Source organism: Sarcophilus harrisii, chromosome 6 (assembly GCF_902635505.1).
Source record: "Sarcophilus harrisii chromosome 6, mSarHar1.11, whole genome shotgun sequence".
In the NCBI taxonomy this organism is placed as follows: Eukaryota; Metazoa; Chordata; class Mammalia; order Dasyuromorphia; family Dasyuridae; genus Sarcophilus; species Sarcophilus harrisii.
In genome coordinates, this window is record NC_045431.1 from 242889267 (window position 1) to 242908766 (window position 19500).

The window sequence follows — 19500 nt, forward strand, 5'->3', positions numbered from 1 at the left end:
CCCAGGGGCAGCTTCTCCCGTGGGCCGGGGGCCGAGCTTTGGTCGGGGGCGGGGGAAAGCCGGGGCCCACTGATTGGCAGGGGCCTGTGAGGCCTCCGGGAGGGGCAAGCAGGCTGGCAGCGCCCTGTGCCGGGGCCATCAGAAGAGCCCCGTTTGGGGGGCACCTCAGCAGTCATTTCCGGTGCCAGGGGCTGTCTGGGCTGGGGCTGGGGGCAGCAGGGCTGAGCCGGCCAGGCCCCCGGCCCGGTGACGGATGTCTCCTGGGCACCTTCCCTGTGCCGGGCGCGGCCGGACGCTGCCCCTTTGCCTGTTGGCAGGCTCCGTGCTCGCCTCAGTTTGCCCCCCAAGAAACGAGGGCTCAGGGGCCCCCCAGCTCTGAGTCTCTGGCTCCCCACAGGCATTTCCAGCCGCTTGGCTCGTTCCTCTCTTAGTCTCCCTCCTGCCCAGCCGGGCGAGCCCTCGGGCTCACACATCTCCGGGGACTGGGGGTCGGGTCGCCGAGGGCTCCTCTCTGGGAGGCGGCTGAGCCCTGGGGGGGGGGGGCGGGGGCCCCGGGGGGGGGGGGGGGGGTCTTCCCGGCCTGCAGGTTCAGCCCCTCGCCGGCCTCCCACCAGGGGGCGCCCGCGGGGCGTAGTTGGCGGCCCCATTAACTCCCGAGCCCAATAAATCGGCCGGTTTATTAGCCAAGTAAAAGTCGGGGGTAACGAGGCCGGGCCGTAAATCTCACTCTGCCTCATGAAGCCCATATGGGCCCAGCAGCTGCAGCAGGAGCCGCGCGCCGTGAAGTCCCCGTGGCCTCGGGGGCCCTTGGGAGCCACGGATAATCGGGCTCCCACGGTCACGGACTGAACCGGGGGGAGGAGCAGAAACCGGGAGGGGCCGGCACGCAGTCAGGCCGCCCGCAGGAGGGCCCGAGCCCCAGAGAGCCCCCCGCCCCCCAAGTCCTCCGCCTGCTGCTCCCCCTGCTGCGGGTCAGTCCTGAGGATGGGGGAGGAAGGGGGCACAGGGAGGAAGACCCAGGGAATGGTGGGAAATGGTCGCTTCCTTGTATGTTACCTGGGCCTCTGATGCAGCAGGTGCCACGCCAGACCCGACCCCTCCCCCCAGGTAGGGCCCGCCCCCCCCGGCACCCCCCCCCCCCCCCCCCCCCCCCCCAGTGCCTTCCCGCCCTCCACCACGTTTCCGAGGCTCCCACAGACAGGAGGAGGACGTAGAAATCGGCAAGGACGACACTGACAGGCCGCTGGGAAGGCCCGGCCAAGGCGGTTCTCCCCAGGGGCCAGAACGGGGCCCTTGTCCCGGGCCCGGCCTTCGGTGCCCCTCGCGGCCCACGAGCGCGTCCTCCTGGGTCCTCCCCGGTCTGAGAGGCCCCCGCAGCCTCTCTGAGCTCTTACGCTCCGGGTCCTTCTGCAGCTGGCCCAGCCGCATCCCCCTCCCTCCCCTCCACGCTGCGCCCCTCAGGGTGCTCCGCCCTTCTGGGGGGGCAGCCGAGTGTCCTGGGCATGAGTGGGGAGGGCTGGAGATGGGGGCCTCTCCCCCCTGCCCTTCACCCGCCGGCGGGGGCCCATCCGAGCCCTCTGCCTCCCCTCCCTCGGTGGCAATGCCTGGGTGTGTCCCCGGCCCCGGGGGTTTTCTCGCCTGTGACCGAGCATGGGGGGCTTTGCCCTCAGAAGGTGGCTCAGCCTCTATGAGCACTCAGAGCGCCTCCTGTGGGCCAAGTGCGGCCCTCAGAGAAGTGCTAGGAAAATTCCCATTTTACAGCTGGCAAATGGAGGCTGGGGGCCTGGAGCCGGAAGCACGGGTGTGGAGATCACCGGACGCAGGATGGGGACCCTGGCGAGTTTCTGGGGGTGGAGACCCTCTCCTCCTGTTGCCCCTCCCCCTCCTCGCTCCAGAAGGCTGGGGTCTCCCCAAGGAATCCGGCCCCGCCACGACGGTCTGAGCATTGTGGGCTCCCACCGTCTGTGCTGGCCGTGCTCACGACCGCTGGGGCGGGCACCCTGCGTCTTAATTAAATTAAGCGGCCGAGCTGACCGGCTGGGAGAGGGAGGATGCTCGGACCCTGGGCCGGCCCTGCCCTCGTCCGGCCGCCCTCCGGGCCCGCAGCAGGCAGAGGGAAGGGAGGCTCGGGGCCCGGGCTCCAAAGCCGTTTCACCTTCATCTTCCCGAGCCGGTTCTGTGTGATCCGAGAGCCTCAGCTCGGCCCCGAGGGAGCTTTGGCTCGGCCTTTTGGGGAGCCTTGGCTGGGCCCCCTGCGGAGCTTTGGCTCGGCCCCCCAGGTCCTTGATTCGGCCCCGGGGGGCTTTTAGAAGGGTCACTGAACGGGGGCCCGCGGCAGAGAAACGCTCTTGGACGTCATCCCCCAAACCAAAGCCTCTCATTCCCCGCCTTTGCTGCTTCTCAGGCCGGGAGCCTGAACCAGGGCCGGGGAGAAGGCGGAGCAATCAGCCTCCTGGGGAGGGCCTCCTTCTCCTGCACGGTGGGGACATCTGCAGCTGTCACGCCTGAGGGGGGGTCACAGATCGGGGGGGAGCTGGCAGCCCTGCTTGTTGTGACGGGGGTGGTGAGAGCAGGGGCAGGGAGGGGGAGGCGGCTGAGCCCGCTGCGAGCTGCTCTGCTCTAAGCTGTCCCCGTAAATCGTTTTAGCCGTCGCTCCCGATTTGAATTTGTTTTCTGATGCTTGCCACTAACAAGGCCAGCAAACATCTTTCTGTCCGCTCCCCCCGAGCAGGGCGGGGAGGATGGGCCATCTGGGAGCTCCTGGCTGAGTGTGGCGGGAGGATGGGGCTTCTGGGAGCTCCCCCAAGCAAGGCTGGGAGGATGGAGGGTCTGGGAGCTCCCCCTGAGTGTGGCTGGGAGGATGGGGGGGGGTCTGGGACCTCCTGCTTGGGCTCAGCTGAGAGAATGGGGGGTCCAGGCTCAGCAGGAGCTTGGGAGGCAGAGTTAGCAGAGCCGGAGTGCTGGTGAGAGGTGGCGTCCTGGCCTCCGGCGGGGAAAGCAAGAAAAAGCCCCCGGTCCAGGCCGCAGCGTGGCTAACGCTCTGAGTGCTCTCGCTCTTCCTGGAGGACAAGGATACACACGCACATGCGCGTGTGTGTGTGTGTGTGTGTGTGTGTGTGTGTGTGAGTGTGTGAATGTGTGTAGTTGTGAGCCTTGGTGGATTTCCATCTGGATTTCCATCTGTGCTGTTGGAGGGCACAGTCACATCAATGAGCTCCCCGATCCGTAACAGTCTTGGAGTACGGCTGTGAAGGGAAGGAGGGAGCGGGGAGGGAAGGAGTGGAGACAGAGACAGAGACAGAGACAGAACGAGACATACTTGCATACGCAGAGAAACCGAGGTAGACAGAGGGAGGAGGGAAGGAGGAGGAGGGAAGGAGAGTCCGTTTCTTTACCCTTGCCTCTTGGTCCTGGAATTTTTGGCCCCTGGGTGACAGGCGCCCCCCTCACCAAAGACCCGCTCGTGTGCACGAGGACAAGGGAGGGAGCAGAGCGTGGGCGATGGGCCCCGTTTCCCGTTGCTGAGTTGGCAGGGGAAGGCTGAGGGACAGGGCGGCAGGAAGTTCTGACTCTGGGCCCGGTGAGGCCGGAAGGGCCCTTGGGCTCCGGGGCTTTGGCTGCCATGCTTGCCTCCCCAAGGTAGTCGGGATGAGTTTTGGCGCGTGCGTCACAGCCGGCCATGGGCCACGAGTGAACGAGTGTGAGCCTCCCCTCGCACAGGTGGCCTTGCCCTGAGGGAGGCGGGTCCTGTGGCAGAGGGGACCAGCTTGGTGCCAGAAGACTCAGACGTGGCTTTGAGTCCTATTTTATTGCCTGGCTGCATGATCTTGGGCAAGTCCCACCTGCGTCTCCTCTGACATCAGCGTGATCCTTCAGGTCCTGCTCCTGCTTTCTTCCCTCCTTTCTCAGTCGATCAATTAGGAATTTACTTACTCTGCCACATTTCAGACGCTGCGCCAGGTGCTGGGATATAATGGTAAAAACCAAACTCTCTGCCTTCAAGGGGCCATTTTCCTATCGAAAACTACGACCGTCCTTTAAAGGGGGGCTCCTTGCCCTTTCTTTTTTAATGGCATTTTGTTTCCCAGCTTTCAGCGCTGCTGCCATTTCTTCCAGGAAGCCTGTCGCGTTGCTAACAGCAGAAATTTCCCAGAGTGCTTTTTCTGCGCCTCTCTAATGGGCTTCCACACTTTACGGGTTCCATTAGCTCATTAATTCGGGGCAACACTAAATGTTTAATAAGGATCTACCGTAGGTTAGGTCACGCACCAGGCTCTAGAGTCACAAAAACAAAAGGCGAGCCGCTCCTTCCCGGCTGGGGCCGGACCCTGGGCCTGAGGGGGTGAAGAGGGGACCCGCGGAGGCGAGAGCCCGGGCCCTGGCGCCATGTTGGGTGGGGGGTGGGGGAGCGGAGTCGGGCTGGCCCCCGGTCGGGAGGGTGAGGGGAGAGGGGAACGCGTTCCGTCCTGGGCGCGCCCGGTTTGCCATGTCCACGGGATGCCCATTTGCAGATGTCATCAAGGCCGTGCGAGATGGGAGATTGATCTGGTCAGGTCTGGATAAGTAGATTTGAGAATCAGCAGCAGAGAGATCGTAATTAAATCCCTGGGAGCTGATGAGATCACCCAGTGAAATAATGGGGGGAGGGAAGGAGAAGGGCGGGACAGAGCCCTGCGGGCCTCTGGGTCCCCTCCCATCTATGGAGCGCCTACTGTGTGCCTCATCTCATCTGAGCCTCACCATGTCCCTGAAGGGAAACTGAGGCAAACAGTGACGTGGCTGGCCCAGGGTCACTGCGCTGAGCCTCAGTTTCTCAATCTGAAAAGTGGGGATGATCATGCTTGTGGTCCTCTCTTCCTAAGGTCCAACAGGCTGGCGTCTGCAGAGAGCTTTGCCCGCCCCCTGCTCCGGCGCTCTTGCCGCGTGGTTCCTACTGCGAGGATTGGCTTGGCAGGGGATGGAGATTTGGGAGCCCTCCCCTCGCTCCTGGGCGGGCAGGGGTGACATCAGCCTCCCCTCCCTGGGCCTGTAATTCAAGATGAAACAGCCTCGTTCACCCATTCCGGGCAGGGCGAGGCTGGGCCGTGTCTGGCTTTGCTGCCTTTCTGAAGGGGGGGGTACCTGAGGGGGGTATGCCCGGGGGACCGGGAGGGCAGAGGAGGCTGGGGAAGGAACCACGGCCTGCCTGGCTGCAGACCGTGCTCGGAGGCGGCTGCAGGGCTCTTGCTTCACCTGCCGGGTTTTAGCCCTCCCCGAGGGGCCGGGCCCCTCCCCAGGAACGTCAGAGTCCGCATCCCTGTCCCCGTCTGTCCTTCCATCCTGCCGTCCCCATTTCTCTCTCCATCCATCCTGCCATCCCCCCTTCTCCCCTCTTCTTTTCCTCTCTCTTTAGCTTTCTCCACCCATCCCCTTCCTCTTGGCGGCCTTCGTTTGCCATGACGGGCCAGGCTTTACCGCTGGTGACCGAGTTGGGGCAGCCTTGAGTAATTATCAGGGAGAGAGGCTGCAGCTGCTGGGCAGGAGGCTTTCAGGCCGTGGCTCCAAGAGCGAGCACGGGAGGGCGAAGGGCCTTGTGGGGCAGTGCTTAGAGTCGTGGAGGCCCGGCTCGGACCCTGCCTCAGACGCTTCCTGGCTCGGTGGCTCTGGGCAGGTCACCCCACCTCGTCTGCCTCAGTTTCCTCATCTGTAAAATGAGCAGGAGAAGGGAATGGCCGGCCTCTCCCGTGTCCCTGCCAAGAAAAGCCCACTGGGGTCACAGGTGTGACTAAAGTACATTTATCTGTCAGTGAGCACTTATTAAGTCCCTGCTGTATGTCAGGCCTGGGCTGGGGGACATAGAGGAAGGCAGAACTCGCTACCTGCCCCCAGAGAGCTCCCAGCCCCACACGGGAGGTCGCTGCTGACATCCTCAGAGAGGGTCCCCAGAGACTTGGGGCCTCGGTCCCCAAAACAGCCAAGGCTACAGCCCAAGAGGGGTCCCTGCCGTCCAGGAGCTTCCATTCTGTCAATTGCCCAACAAGCCTTAACTCCGGCGGCGTGCCCGGCGGGCAGGAGCAGAAGCGGGCCAGGCACAACCAGGATCTGTGCCCGGGGGATGGGCAAGGGGCGTTTCCTCGGCAACAGAAAGGCCCAAGGATGGGGGGCTTTGGGCCAGGGGAGTTAGTGCTGAGGAAGTGGTCCCCCCTTTTGTCATCTGAAAGGCCCCTCAACCCTGGGGATGGGGGGGTGCTGCCAGTAGGAGCTTCTAGAGAACTTCTCTTCCTCCTTTTTCTCTTCTCCCCTTTCCTCCTTTTCTCTTCTTCTTTCTCTTCCTCCTTTTCTCTTCCTCTTCTTCCTCCTCTTTTTTCCTCTCCTCCTTTTCTTCTTCTTCTTCCTCTTTTCTTCCTCCTTTCTCCTCCTCCTCTCTTTCTCTTCTTCCTCCTCCTTTCTTCTCCTCCTCTCTCTTCTTCCTCCTCTTCCCCCCTCCTCCTCTTCCTCCTCCTTCCTCCTCTTCCTCTCTTCCTTCTCTTCCTCCTCTCTTCTTTTTCCTACTCTCTTCCTCTTCTTCCTCCTCCTCTTCCTCTTCCTCCTCTTCCTCCTGCTCCTCCTCCTCCTAACAGTGCACCAGGGAGAGGCCCTGGGGGGATCACAGTGGGAGGGGAGGAAGGAGGCCCAGGGACCTGGGGGGGGGTGGCCACTGGGATTGTTATAGCAGCTGCATCTTCTTCAGAGTAAGCGGATCCAGGGCTAATTAATCCTCTTGACACCCTGAGCTGGAGCCAGGTCTCATTATCCTGCTAATCAGGAGGGAGAGGGAGGACTGTCTGGGGCTCAGGACTCTTGGGTTCCCCCAGGCAGCCCAGAGCGGGGAGGGCAGGCGGTCCCAGGCGCTCGGGCTCCCTCGCCAAGGTTGGGGGGGTCGGGGGAGGGCAGGCCTGTCTCCCAGCAGCCTCTGGGGGGGCTACCCATCCCGCTATCCCCTTCTCCATCACTTCCCTGCCGTTTCTGCCCCCTCCGCTAGGGATCCCAGCTGAAGGAACGCTGGCATGTTCAAGGTCACCCAGGTGGGTGGGGGCAGGGACCGACCTGAATCCAGCCCTGACTTGGGATGTCCAGGCTGTTGGGGCCCTACTGTGCGATCATCATCCGCTCAATAACCCTTTATGAAACTCCTACTGTGTGCCAGGCACTTGCTGAGCGCTTCACAAATAGGATATTTGAGCCTCACCAGGAGGGTTTACTGTTGTTGCTCTCATTTAATGGTGAGGAAACCGAGGGGCCCAGAGAGCTTCAGCGAACTGCCTGAAGTCACACAGAGGGATTTGAACTCAGGTCTTCTTGACCTGAAAGTTGATACAAAATGTGGCGCGATCAGCAGATCAGCCAGTATTTATGAATTCTCCCAGGGCCCAGGGCCTGTCTCCCGATGTCAGCCTCCTTTCCTCTCCCCAGAAGGCCATTCGTTAATACTAAATAACGATAATAGGAGGCATTTCATGTATCGCGGGTAATTGGGACTCAGTGGCTCGCCCGGGTCTCCCGGCCGTGTGCCGGCGCTGTGTCCACTCCCCATTCATCCACTTGAATAACGGATAAATAAAATAATAAAAAAATAAAGGAATAAAACAGTTTGGCAAGTCTCACGGCGTTCGCGTTGGATGCTAGTCACAGGCCCGCGGTGCTCCGTGGAGGAGGGGCCTCCCCGGGCCTTCTTTGGGGCCCGGCTCGGGCCTGATCACTTTACAGCATTCAGGTAAAAAGAAAGCCCCCCACTCTTAGTACGTTTTCCCTAATGGACACTGATTTTCCCTCTCTTCCGCCTGTCCCCTGCCCTCGGAGGAAGGAGCCGGCAGAACTCGGGTCCCAGATACGCTTGGCCAGGGGACTCGGTGCCTCCGTCTGCCGCCTTCAGCCGAGCCTCCGGGTCCTCTGGGATCACGGCTGGTCCCCCCGTGGGTCCCAAGGCTGCCCGGGTCCCCGGGGTCCCTTTCCCCGAACGTTGCTGTGATTTCCAGCTCTGCGTCCGTTACTCTCGGTCCTCCTGCCCTTCTCTGCTTTGCTCAGTCTGAGATTCCCTGGATGCACCTGGAGGTGCATTTGGAGAGTGAAGGGTGGCTTCTGATGGAGTGGTTGTGGGGAGCAAGTGCGATAATATCTGTAAAGTACTCAGGACAGGCCTGGCGCATAGTAGGTGTTGAAACAACATCTGTAAAGTACTCAGGACAGGCCTGGCGCATAGTAGGTGCTGAAACAACATCTGTAAAGTACTCAGGACAGGCCTGGCGCATAGTAGATGCTGAAACAACATCTGTAAAGTACTTAAGACAGCGCCTGGCACATAGTAGGTACTGAAACAATGTCCATAAAGTGTTTGGTATGGTGCCTGGTGCATAGTAGGTGCTGAAACAACGTCAGTAAAGTCCATAAAGTGCTCAGGAAAGTGTCTGGCACCTAGTAGATGCTGAAATAATATCTGTAAAGTACTCAATTCAATGCCTGGCACATAGTAGGTGCTGAAACAATGTCTGTAAAGTGCTCAGTACAGCACCTGGCACATAGTAGGTGCTGTCTAGCATTTATCCTTCCTTTGTGCATTCATCCATGTATGCATTCCTTCATTCGTGCATTCCCTCAGATTCCGGGCCCGGGGCTGTTACCTAGAGCTTCCTCTCCCACCATAGACAGAGCTGGGGGCCAGCCCAGGCGCACATGAAACTTCCCCGACTCCAGGTAATTATCCCTCCCTTCTCTCTTAGCACCTGGCCCGGCCTCCTGGCCCTCACCGCCCCTGTGATTCAAGCTGGTTGCCTGGTGCGAAAGGTTCCTCTTCTTCCTGCTCCCCCAGGCTGCAGGAGCAGGGGTCCGGGGCCGAAGGGGCCGGGAGGCAGGGGAGGCCTCCCAGCATCAGATGGAAATCCCACGTTTGATGCAGGCCCGTTGATTCTTGAAAGGGGCTTTGTTGGCTGCCCCCCCAGTGACCCCCATTCATCAGGAGCAGGATGCGGCGCCCCCCCCCCACTGTTGCCACAGAGCCCACTCCGGCGTTTCCCAAGATTGGCTCCTCCGTGGGTACTGACCCTGCGGGGACCCCGCTTGCAAAGGCGGGAGCAGCGCTGGGGTGGGGGTGGGGGTTGTTGCGATCTGGTTTCCGTCCTTCCCGGAGGATGCTCGCCGTGGAGGAGGGAGCCCCTGACCTTTCCTGGGCCTTTGGGAGGGGACCCGACAAGCCCAGCTGTTTTGTGAGCATGGCGTTAAATTGATGTCTCACAAACTGCATGGAGGGGATCACGCCCCCCCACCCGGCCCCCCTTTCTCTGTTAATTATATAATTAAAGGGACAGTTTAAAGATGGCCTGTGGGGGAACAGTTACTGGAGCTGGGGGGGCGCAGAGGGAGCAGGAGGAGACTCAGACCCTCACTGCTCATCTCAGCTGCCCCCCCCCCTCAGCCCCGCTCCCTGGGTCTCTGGGGGCCCAAACTCTTGCTGTGTGGCGGAACTATTCGAGCCGTGCTCCCGGCTGGCGGCCCGGCTGCTACCGCGGCAAGGAGGGTCCTTATGGGTGTGGGGAAAGCGGCTTCGTGGCCAGCGCTGTTCCTGCTGAAATGTGGAGCCCCTTGGGTGGGGAATAAACAGGAGGCAGATTCCAGCCTGGGGACGACCTCCCAACATTGTCGTTTTAAAAGGGAAACCTCCTGAGCCTGGGGAGTCCTGAAGTGAGCCTGTGGGGCTATAATTCTTACGGTGTGGAGGCAGGGCCGTAACCAGGGGAGGGTGACTAGGGCTTTGTCCCAGGCCGTCAGATTTAGAGGGCACTGGGAGTAATTGCACACTTTTGGAGGCAAACGTGGTTAGATCACACTTCCTTTTCTTCTAATTCTTTCCTGATTGTTTTTAGCCCCCAGTGCACCCTTCTTCCCTCCATAACTGTAGCATATGTTTTCTTATTTATTTTTGCTGAGGTGATTGGGGTTAAGTGACTTGCCCAGGGTCCCACAGCCAGGAAGTGTTAAGTGTCTGAGGCTAGATTTGAACTTGGGTCCTCCGGACTTCAGGTGCTCTAGCCACTGCGCTCCCCAGCTGCCCCATGTAGCATATATTTATGCACGTCCATGTGTCTCCCCTGGTAGAATGTAAGATCCCGGGGGCACAGAAAGTGTTCTTCTGGTTTTTGTATCTCTGGAGTCTGGCACACAGCAGGTGCTTAATAAATGCTTATCTGTTGCTGATGGATTCATTGATTTGGAGTCCAGAAGTCAAGCCTGTCCTCATGTACTTTGCAGTATGTGCCTTTGGACAAGTGACCTCTGAACCCCTGAGCTTCAGAAAGCCCCCCCTTTCGGACCGGGGGCACCCCCTTCCGGGATTGTCGGGAGACCCGCGAGCTTGCCCTGGAGCGCAGGGTTGTTCTGGAGAGGGCTTTTCTTCCTGCCTTTGCCATCGAGGAGCTTCCCAGCATTCCTAGTAGAGACTCTAGAGCTGGGGGGACCTCAGGCGGCCGATTAGTCCGGCGCCTTGTTGGAAAGGGGAGCAGGCAGGCTGAGGCGTTCATCTAGAAATTGTCCTTTCAGGTCCTGGGGTCCTGGACGCAGCCCCCTTCTTGGGCTGGCTTTGCCTGGGGAGGATCCGGGGCAGGAGGGGCTGGGCCTGGGGCTGCCTTAAGTTTCTGTCGCGTGAACCCGCAGATGCTCCCGGGGCCTCCCCGTATTCCCGGCCCTCACTGAGGCTGCTGCCTCGGCCTTCCTGCTTCGAGCTCGGTGCCTGCAGGTCGGAGCATAGTCAGGCACAGTGTTCTAGGTTAGCGCAGGGAGGCTATCACAGCTGGGGAAACAGGCCCTGTGGGGAAATGGCTGGTCCCAGGCCTCCCAGCCGGCGAGGGTCTGGGCCCAGCCGGGGCTCCCGGCCTTGAGGACTGGAGCAGGATGTGCTGGCTCCTCCCCCCTCCCCCTGAGCTGCCTTCCATGCTGACTTAGAGAGAGGAGGGAGCAGGAGCATATTTCACAGCCGAAGTCCTGGCAGAGCTCGGCCCGAGTCCTTGAATCATCCGGCTGGCCCCACGTGGGCCATGTCCCGGCTCTCCACAGAGCCCCGGAGCCAGAGGCTCGGCCTTCCCGGGGCATCCCTCCTGCCTGGGGCATTTCTCCTTTCTGGGGCCCCTCCTCCCCATGGCATCCCTCCTCCCTGCAACATCCCTCCTCCCCAGGTCATCTCTTCTTTCCAGGCATCCCTCCTGCCCGCATCCTCTGGCTCTCTCCTCCTGGGCATCCCCTGCTGCCCAGGCTTGGTGAGGGCGGTGTTGTTCCCAGCCCAAAGCCCCTCTGTGGGGGTCACCCTGATGCCCAGAACCCTGGGGGTGGCACCTCCTTCCCGGAGCTCCAGGCCCCCACGGCCTCTGGCTGGCCAGAGGATGGGGAGGGATCCTTCTGGGGGGCAGCTCTCCCTGGGCAGCCCTCTGCACCTCAGCTTTCCCATCTCTAAAATGGGAACAAAGCAGCACTTGCTTCCCAGAGTTGTGTGGAGAGCCCTCGAGAAGAGAAGGCAAACCTGAAGTGTCAGCCATGAGGGCTGTGAGTCATTCCCCAGGGGGCTCAGGGCGTGAGCGTGGGGGTCCTGGCCCAGTCAGGGTGAGCTGAGGGAGCAAGTGTATGTGAGTGTGTGTGTGATTGTGTGTGTGCTTGTGAGTGTGTGTGATTGTGAATGTGATTGTGTGTATGTGAGTATGATTGTGTGATTGTGTGTTCGTGAGTGTGATTGTGTGTGTGTGTGATTGTGAGTGTGAGTGTGATTTGTGTGATTGTGAGCCCCCCCTACTGCGCAGAGCAGCAGAAGCGGCTCCTTCACGGTCCAAGTAAATAAAAATGATAAAAGCCTCTGCTGCCGGATTCTGGGCTGCTGTAAATTACTTAACACCTGAAACGTCTCCGTGGCTGCCTTTAATGAGCCCATCTCCGATGCGGCGCTGAGCCGGCCGGGCTGGAGCCGGGACTGCGTCGTTCCCCGCTTTGGCAGCCGTGCAAATAAGGTTTCAGGCCCCCGTGGGTCTCCGAGGGGACGTGCGCTTTCATTGGGTCGTCAGCGCCAGGAAGGCCGTAGGCCCGGCGGGGGAGAGCGGGGCGGGGGGAGAGCAGGGCGGCCGGGAGGGCCGAGGGAGGATGCTGGCCTTGGGCCCGGGGGAGCGGCCACATCGGACCGTCAGCACAGAGCGGGGTGCGGACGGGGCTTGGGTCAGAGAGAAAGTCCTGGGTCCAGGCGCTAACCAGGGCCAGGCGGCTGGACTTTGGCCCAGGGGCAGAAGTGCAGAGAACAGGCAGGGCCCTCTCTGTGGGCACCCAAGCCGTGCCCGGCCCGGCCCTGGTGGTGGCAGCCTTGGTCTGTCCCTTCCAGGGGCGGCCCCGGGCAAAACCGGGGTTCCTGTTCCTGGAGAAAGCACAGCCTTCTGTGCCTCATATTCCTCCTCTGTAAAATGGGCCAGGTGGTTCCTGAGGATACAATCCCTACCTGTTCTCAGACCCCCCCAGCCCTGACATCCATGGCATCCAGAATTCCAAGGAAAGCCTGCTTCCCCCCCCCCCCAAGACCCAGGGCTTCTGGGAGGCTGCTGCTCCATGACTTGGGCCCCAGTCAGGGAGATGGTGGATCCAAGCAGGAGCCGCAGGCTGGCTGAGCAGGAGAGGCTGGGCCTTCAGCATGGCGGCCCTGGAAGGCCTCCCCGGGCCTTCACTGGTCCCTCCTCACCCTGTCCCTCATCACCCTGCCCCCTATCCCCACTTCCCCCTCCCCCCACCCTCCCCCTGGCCCGGGGCTGCCAGGCTGGCACTCCCGGGGTGAGGAGCGGCCTCCCGGCCTCCGTGCCTCAGCCTCTGATGGGACCGGCCTCTGTCACGTCACGTTTCCAGGTTGAGAAATATCTTTGTATCATTTGAGCAGAAGGAAAAGCCATTAACCCATAGCCAGACGTGCAACGGAGGTAATGCAGAAGTAATGAGCTCCGATTTTAAGTTAAATTTAGCATTAACAACCAGGAGCCTGGCGAAAAATAGTGCTTTCCCCTCTTCTCCCCCTCATTTCGGAGGGGCGAGCTCAGGCTAGAGCAGGCTGGGGGGGGGGGGAGGGAAGAACAGCGTGAAGGCCTGAGTGACCTCAGGGGCAGAACCCGCCGGGGGCTCCCAGACTCCCTGGTTTTCCAGCACTTAACCCCCCCACCCCGGATAATCCACTGCTCACTTTGGAGCAAGTTGGACGGGGGACCGTGCTTGGGCCCCTGATGGACGCCCCTTTGGGGGTGCGGGCGCACTTGGATTTGTCTCCCTTGCACTGGCGCGGGGCCTGAAGCAGAATCTGTGCTTAAAAAACATCCCCTGATTGACTAGTTAGAGTCTGTGGGGCAGCGGCTAGAATGGTGGACCCAAAGGCAGGTTTTCTCAGAGCCTTCTCAGCCACTCCCAGAGTGGCCGTCGTTGCCTTCTGTGGCTCATTTGATGGACGGGGAAACTGAGGCAAACAGAGTCACACAACTAGTGAGTGTCTGAGCCTGGATGGGAGCTCGGGAGGATGAGTCGCACCCCCTGGTCACTCCCACATCCACCCTTGGCATCGGTCTGTTGACCTCCCAGCCTCAGTTCTCCCATCCCACAGGAGTTGGGGGAACACATGAAACAATCCAGCGCTCACCGTCCATGGTCGGGGTTTTTGGCTGGGAGACCCCTTGCACTTCTGAACCCTAAGCTTAAAGCCCACAGCGGCTCACCTATCACAGTGCTTGTCCCTTTCATAGGCAATTAATACATGTTTGTCCCTGGGGTGTGTGTTGATTGACTCAATGAGTGTTGAAAGGAAAATAGGCGAGCAAGTGTGGCTGGTGAATGTTTACATCCCAGTGGCCCCAGAACTTTGGGGTCATTGGGTTCATTCTGCACCAGAAAAGGGGTTCTTCCTACACCCCACCTAAGAGAAGGTCATCCAGCCCGTGAGGGGGAGCTCAGGGCATTGCCCGCCGTGCCTCCGGGGGCGCGTTTGTGCAAAAAGCCGCAGCTCAGCCTGGGAAGGGGGAGATTCGGCCGGACACACGAACTCAAGACGACTGTAAAAGTTAAATCTTTCTATTTATTTCAAGAAAGCACAAGGAAGTGTAACTTGTACATTTTATATGAAAAAAGGACAAAGGGGTTAAACACATTCGTTTCAACAGTGAAAATTTCAAGGCACCTACAAAGAAGGAGGCCGGAGGGGGGCAGCCGGGCACTTTGGTTTGTGGGGTCTCCACGGGCTCACACTTTCCGAAAACCCCCGTTTTCTGGGTGGAGGGAGACCAAAGACCGGGGCCCCGGCTGGGCAGAAACGGAGCGTTCGGCTTCCCTTGTGCCCCTGCCCGCCAGCTCTGCAGATGCCCGGGCCCGCACCATAGCAGCAGCAGTCTGCCCGCCACAGCCTGTCTCAGGAAAGCATTCTGCCCTTAAAAGGAACGGGAGAAAAGTGGGGCGACCATAAAGCCTGGTCGGCACCATGGGGGGCTGAGCCCGGATACGCCCCTGCTCTGAAGGTGCTCCCCCCGCGCGTCATCTGCTCCCTGTGCCGGCCTGGGGAGGGTCTGCGAGCTGCCGCCTTTGGGCCCGCTCTGGTGTTCCGAGCGGCCGAGGAGGGGCCCGACATGCAGCTGGGCGCGGGGTAGAGGAACCGGAGGTGAGCAGAAGGAGGAGCAGCCACAGGAGGACGCCGGCCAGGGAGGGAGTGGCTGTGCTTGCCCAGAGACGTGGCGAGCCTTCCCTCCCTGGCCCCCAACAATGGCGTCCGCTGCCCCTGGGAGATGCCCCCGGCTCCAGGGAGAGAAGGCGCGACAGGGCCGGCCAGCCGAGGCCTCCCGATGGGCCTTGAGCCTGCGTTGGGGAGCGGGGTCAGTCTTCACGGCAGTTTCTTGCTGCTCAACCCTCCTGACGCTTATGTAATTATGAGCCTCTTTTAAAGGGGGACGCCATGCAGTGGAGCCATCTTTCCAGAAGAAACAGTTTCTAACCCACCTTCCTCCCAGGATATTCTCTCTCTCTGTCTGTCTCTCATCTATTTCTCTATTTCTGTCTATTTCTCTGTCTGCTTATTTCTCTCTGTCTATTTCTGTCTATTTCTCCATCATTGTCTATCTCTCCGTCTCTGTTTCTGTCTATTTCGGACGGCCTATTCCCCTGTATCTCTCTGTCTCTCTCTTTCTCACACATCCCCTTTCCTCAGGGACATAATTACTTGATAGGTCAGATTGCCTGTAAGTACCTGTTAGCATCTGCTTCTAGCCCAGCAGGCCCCGGGTCCCGCTTCCCTCCACAGCGGCTGCAGGAGCCCCCGCTTCCCTCCACAGCATTCACAGCTGTGGCTCCCTCGCCCCCAGAGCAGACCCGTGACGGTGTGAGAGGCCCAGACAGCTGGACCGGTGGCCCTGCCAAGCTCGCCCGCGGCCCTGCTCGCATGGATGACCCTTCAGAAGGGGGATGGCCCAAGCTGGGTCTCCTCAGTTGTCCCACCCCCAAACAGCACGCTGGAGATGCTAAGCGAGAGGTCGGCGCCGAGGCTTGGGCCTCTTTGGGCAGTCCCTTTCCCCCATCAGCCCCCGGGGGGGGCACTCTGGCTGCTGGTCGGCGTGCCCACCCGCTGGCTCTCTCCAAAATTGGTTTGTGGCCCTTTTTCCTGGTTAGCTGCAAGGAGAATGAGCTCAATCCCCTTTCCCGGGTGGGGGGGCCCTACAGGGGGCTTCCAGGAAAGTCAGCGGGTGTTTATTTGGGCTGCCGTAGCTTATCAGTTACCGTGAATCCCCTCCCTTCTTCTGGTCTGCCTGGCAGCTCGCTGACACCTGTTCCCTTCCCCTTCCTGGGGATGCAATTCTCTTCTCTCAGAGAGAGAAACTGAGTCACAGAGTGGGCAAAGAGCTGGGCCTGGAAAACGGGTCGATAGTGCTAGAGAAAAAAATGTGGTTAGGGAGAAGGGGCAGCCTTTTCATATGATGGATCTATGGGGCCTCCGGGAGTCAGGATGACACTGGAAGGGGATCTCACCCTTGGCATCTGTTCTCAGGGCAACCCTCATGTCTTCTACATTCTGATTGTGACCGGGGAGGATGAGCCCAATGGGAGGAGTCCCCTCAGAGGGGGGACGTCTGGAGGCGGGACCCAGGACGGCCAGGGATAGCAAAAGCTGGACATTTGGATCCCCACTAAGCAGTGAGAGGGAGTCAAGGATGGTGGCAGCCACGACTGCTCCGCACAGGCTGCCGTAGAGTGGTCCTTTGGCCCTCAGGGGTGAACGGAGGCTGGGTTTGGAGGCTGGATGGGTATGTGGCGGAGGCCAGGGAGAAGGCGGCGCGCTTTCCAGATTTAGCCCTAGAATCCCCAAATCAGATGCGTCCTTGGCCTGGCTTTTAAAATAATTGTACCGAGAGTTGACATTTATATAGCGTTAAGATTTGCAAAATGTTTTACATACATTAACTCGTTTGAAATATATCTATGCATACATATATACACATACATATATATATCATCAGAAGCTGAGGGCAGGATGGGAAGGCGAGGCTGAGGGCGGGGCCATCTCCAGGATTTCTGCTTCTGAGGAGCCCCGCATGCTGGAGAGCACCGAATGCCAACCCAGAGTGGTCGGTGGGCTCCGAGCCTTAAGGAAGGTTGAGGCCCGAGACTCGGGGGCTCAGCTGTGGGACCTGAGACGACTCCCGAGGCCGCCACCTTCAGGTCGCCTGTGCGGCGAGAGGCCACCTGGGTCCTGGCGCAGAGGAAGGCCAGACGGGCGGCGGATCTCTGCCCTTGTGGGCGGCTCGTGGAAAAGAAGAAGTCGGAGGAGGCCCCTTGGCATCTCTCTGAGGCAGATTTATGACATGATGGTGGAACTGACTATGGGCCTTGGGATAATTGAATTTCTGAAACCAGGACACACAATAAATTTTTTTTAAAAGCTAGGAGAATTTTTTAAAAAAGCAAACGGGGGATTTTAGCCAAAGACATGCTACATTTTAAAGAAATGCATGAGAAATAAAAACTGCCTCAGGCGGCCAAGGACCAGGCCAGTGAGAAGAGTGTGCTAGGCTGGAGAAGTGGATTGTGGAGATGGAGAGAGAGAGAGGGGAGGAAGAGGAGTCACATCAGGGAGGATCTGACTAGAGAAGAGCAGCCGGCCTGAGAGAGCCCAACCTGGAGTTGGAAAGGACCTCAGATCCTTTCCTTTTACAGATGGGGAAACTGAGACCTGAAGGGATGATGGGTAGTAAGTGATTGTTGAGAGAAAGAGTGTAAGTACAGGGCTGAAAGGGACCTAAGTCGGCCTCCTTCACAGATGGGGAACCTGAGGCCCAGCCAGTAAGCGGTAGAGCCCAGACTTGAATCTGGGTCTTGGGACTCCAGATTCCGTGTTCTTTCTAGCGCTGGGCTGCCCTGGTCCAGAAACTCTGCTCTGAATCGTTTTTCCCTAGCTGGACTTGAGGGCCCCTGAGGATGCTTTTGTGAGCCAAGGAAAGCCTGAGATTGACTCTGCCAGGGTTCAGATCTCATGTGTGACATTTGCTAACTATGTGACCTTGAGTAAGTCACTGCTTCCTGGAGGCTCAAAGCCCTCATTTCTTCCTTCCCTGGGAGACCATGAGGATCAAATGGGATAATATCTGGAACGCACATAGTCGGCGCTTAATAAATGCTTATTCCCTTTCCCCGTATCTATAAAATGGGGAGAGTAAGTAAGTACCTCATAGGACTGTGATGTGAACCCCAGATGGAAAGCAGTCTGCAGCCCCCGAAGTTCTCGGTTGGGGTGGTAGGACTTTAAAGCAGGAGAGCTCCCAGTTCCGAGACACTGCCTGGGATGGACCTTTTGGATACTCTTTGTGAGAACCTCAGTTTCTCTTTCCTCACCTTTGGTTTCTTTCCCCCTCCCCAACCCCTCCCAACTGAATGGGAGCCGGGGAGCCCAGGCCCGTTGGAGAGAACCACCGGCCCCTAAGGGACCAGCTCTGGAAATGCCGAGCGGGACGGAAGCCTGAGGGCGCCGGGTCCTGCTTCTCTCCTAAGCACCCCGAACCCCATCCGGGAAGGGGGGGCCTGGGGGAGCAGCCTTCGCTCCAGTTCTCTGTGTAAATAGTATCTTCCAGAGATGGAACGGGGCCATCCTGTGCCTGAAACCGCTATTGCAGCCCCTGAGCTTGATGGGTATGGATGGGGAGAGATGGTGAGCAGCTCCTCCCCCCCTTACTTAACCTGGCAAGCCCTGGAGTAAGAGTTTCCCCCAGGGTAGCTTGGCAGGCTCAGGCCACAAGGGTTTAGGAGAGACATCTCCCAGCTGCCCTCGGAGGCTCTCCCTTTGGCAGATTAAATCCCCCTCCCCCCAAAAAAAGATCCTTCCCCCTTCAAGGAGTTGTATCCCATCTAACAGAGCAGAGGTTTGGCCTGAAAGGGATTCTGGAGACTCTAGTCTAATGTCCCCAGTCTTTTTTTTTTTTCCTTTCTTTTTTTGATGAGGCAGTTGGGGTTAAGTGACTTGCCCAGGCTCACACAGCCAGGAAGTGTTCAGTATCAGAATTGAACTCAGATCCTCCTGACTTCAGGACTGGTGCTCTATCCACTGCGCCACCTAATGCCCCACCTTACAGATGAGGAAGTTGAGACCCAGAGATATGACCTTGACCTGCCCTTGATCGCTCACATAGGGAGTGAATAGCACTCAGGATTTACACCCAGGACCTCTGACTCTTAGCCTAGTCTGTGGCAGACTTGGTTGTAAAAGATAATTTGCTCCGTGTTCTCAAGCCTCTTCCTTCACAAATAAGCCAATGGCATCCTCTCTGTCCTGCACCCCCTGCTCCCCTCCATCGTGCAGGCTGCGTGCCCGGCCTGTGGCCCACGTTCCCCAGACGGGAGTATGTCTTGCTTAGTAGTTGAGGGAAGGCGTCTGGCTCCCCAGAGAAAGTGAGCTGTGCTGCCCAGCATCCTGCCAACACAGAGGAGGGGCAGCCTTTTGCCTCTTTCATTTTCCTTAGGGTTTTTGTCAGCCAGAGGACCCGAGGCCGGCCTCGAGCACAGAGCTGTTTCTTCCTGGCTCTTTCCCGGGAACCTGAGCTTTCTGTTCCTTCTCCAGCCTCCACCTTCCTGTCCGGCTCAGGACTCCCTCTTCTTCCTCTCCTGCAGTGGGGACTGGGCAGGAAGAGGATGCTTTAGGCGGGCAGCTCCTCCAGACCAGAACCTGCTTTTGCCTTTCTTAGCCCAGGGAGGCCCCAAGGACCCACTTAGCCGCTGGTGAGAGAGTGCTCGTGGCAGCAGAGAGATTGGCGCTGGCAGAGTAAACAGCCTCATGGAGCCTCTCCTGGCCATGGTGGAAAGGAAGACCAATTCGACTCTTAGCCTAGGCACTTAGTAACATGGGAGATGCTCTTGCTGAGGAGCCTGGCCTGAAGAACGCTCCTTTCCCTACTTCGAGCCTTTGATTATTGACCCTTTGGCAGGTCATGGGGCCCAAGTCTCGCTAAATGGAAAAGAGAAATGGAC

At 59.3% G+C, this 19500-nt stretch overlaps 1 protein-coding gene across 2 annotated transcripts in view; it reads left to right on the plus strand.

The window, feature by feature from the left end:
- MACROD1 (mono-ADP ribosylhydrolase 1) overlaps positions 1–19500 on the plus strand; it is a 137596-nt gene that overhangs the window by 13114 nt on the left and 104982 nt on the right. The gene's annotated exons all lie outside the window — the stretch shown is intronic.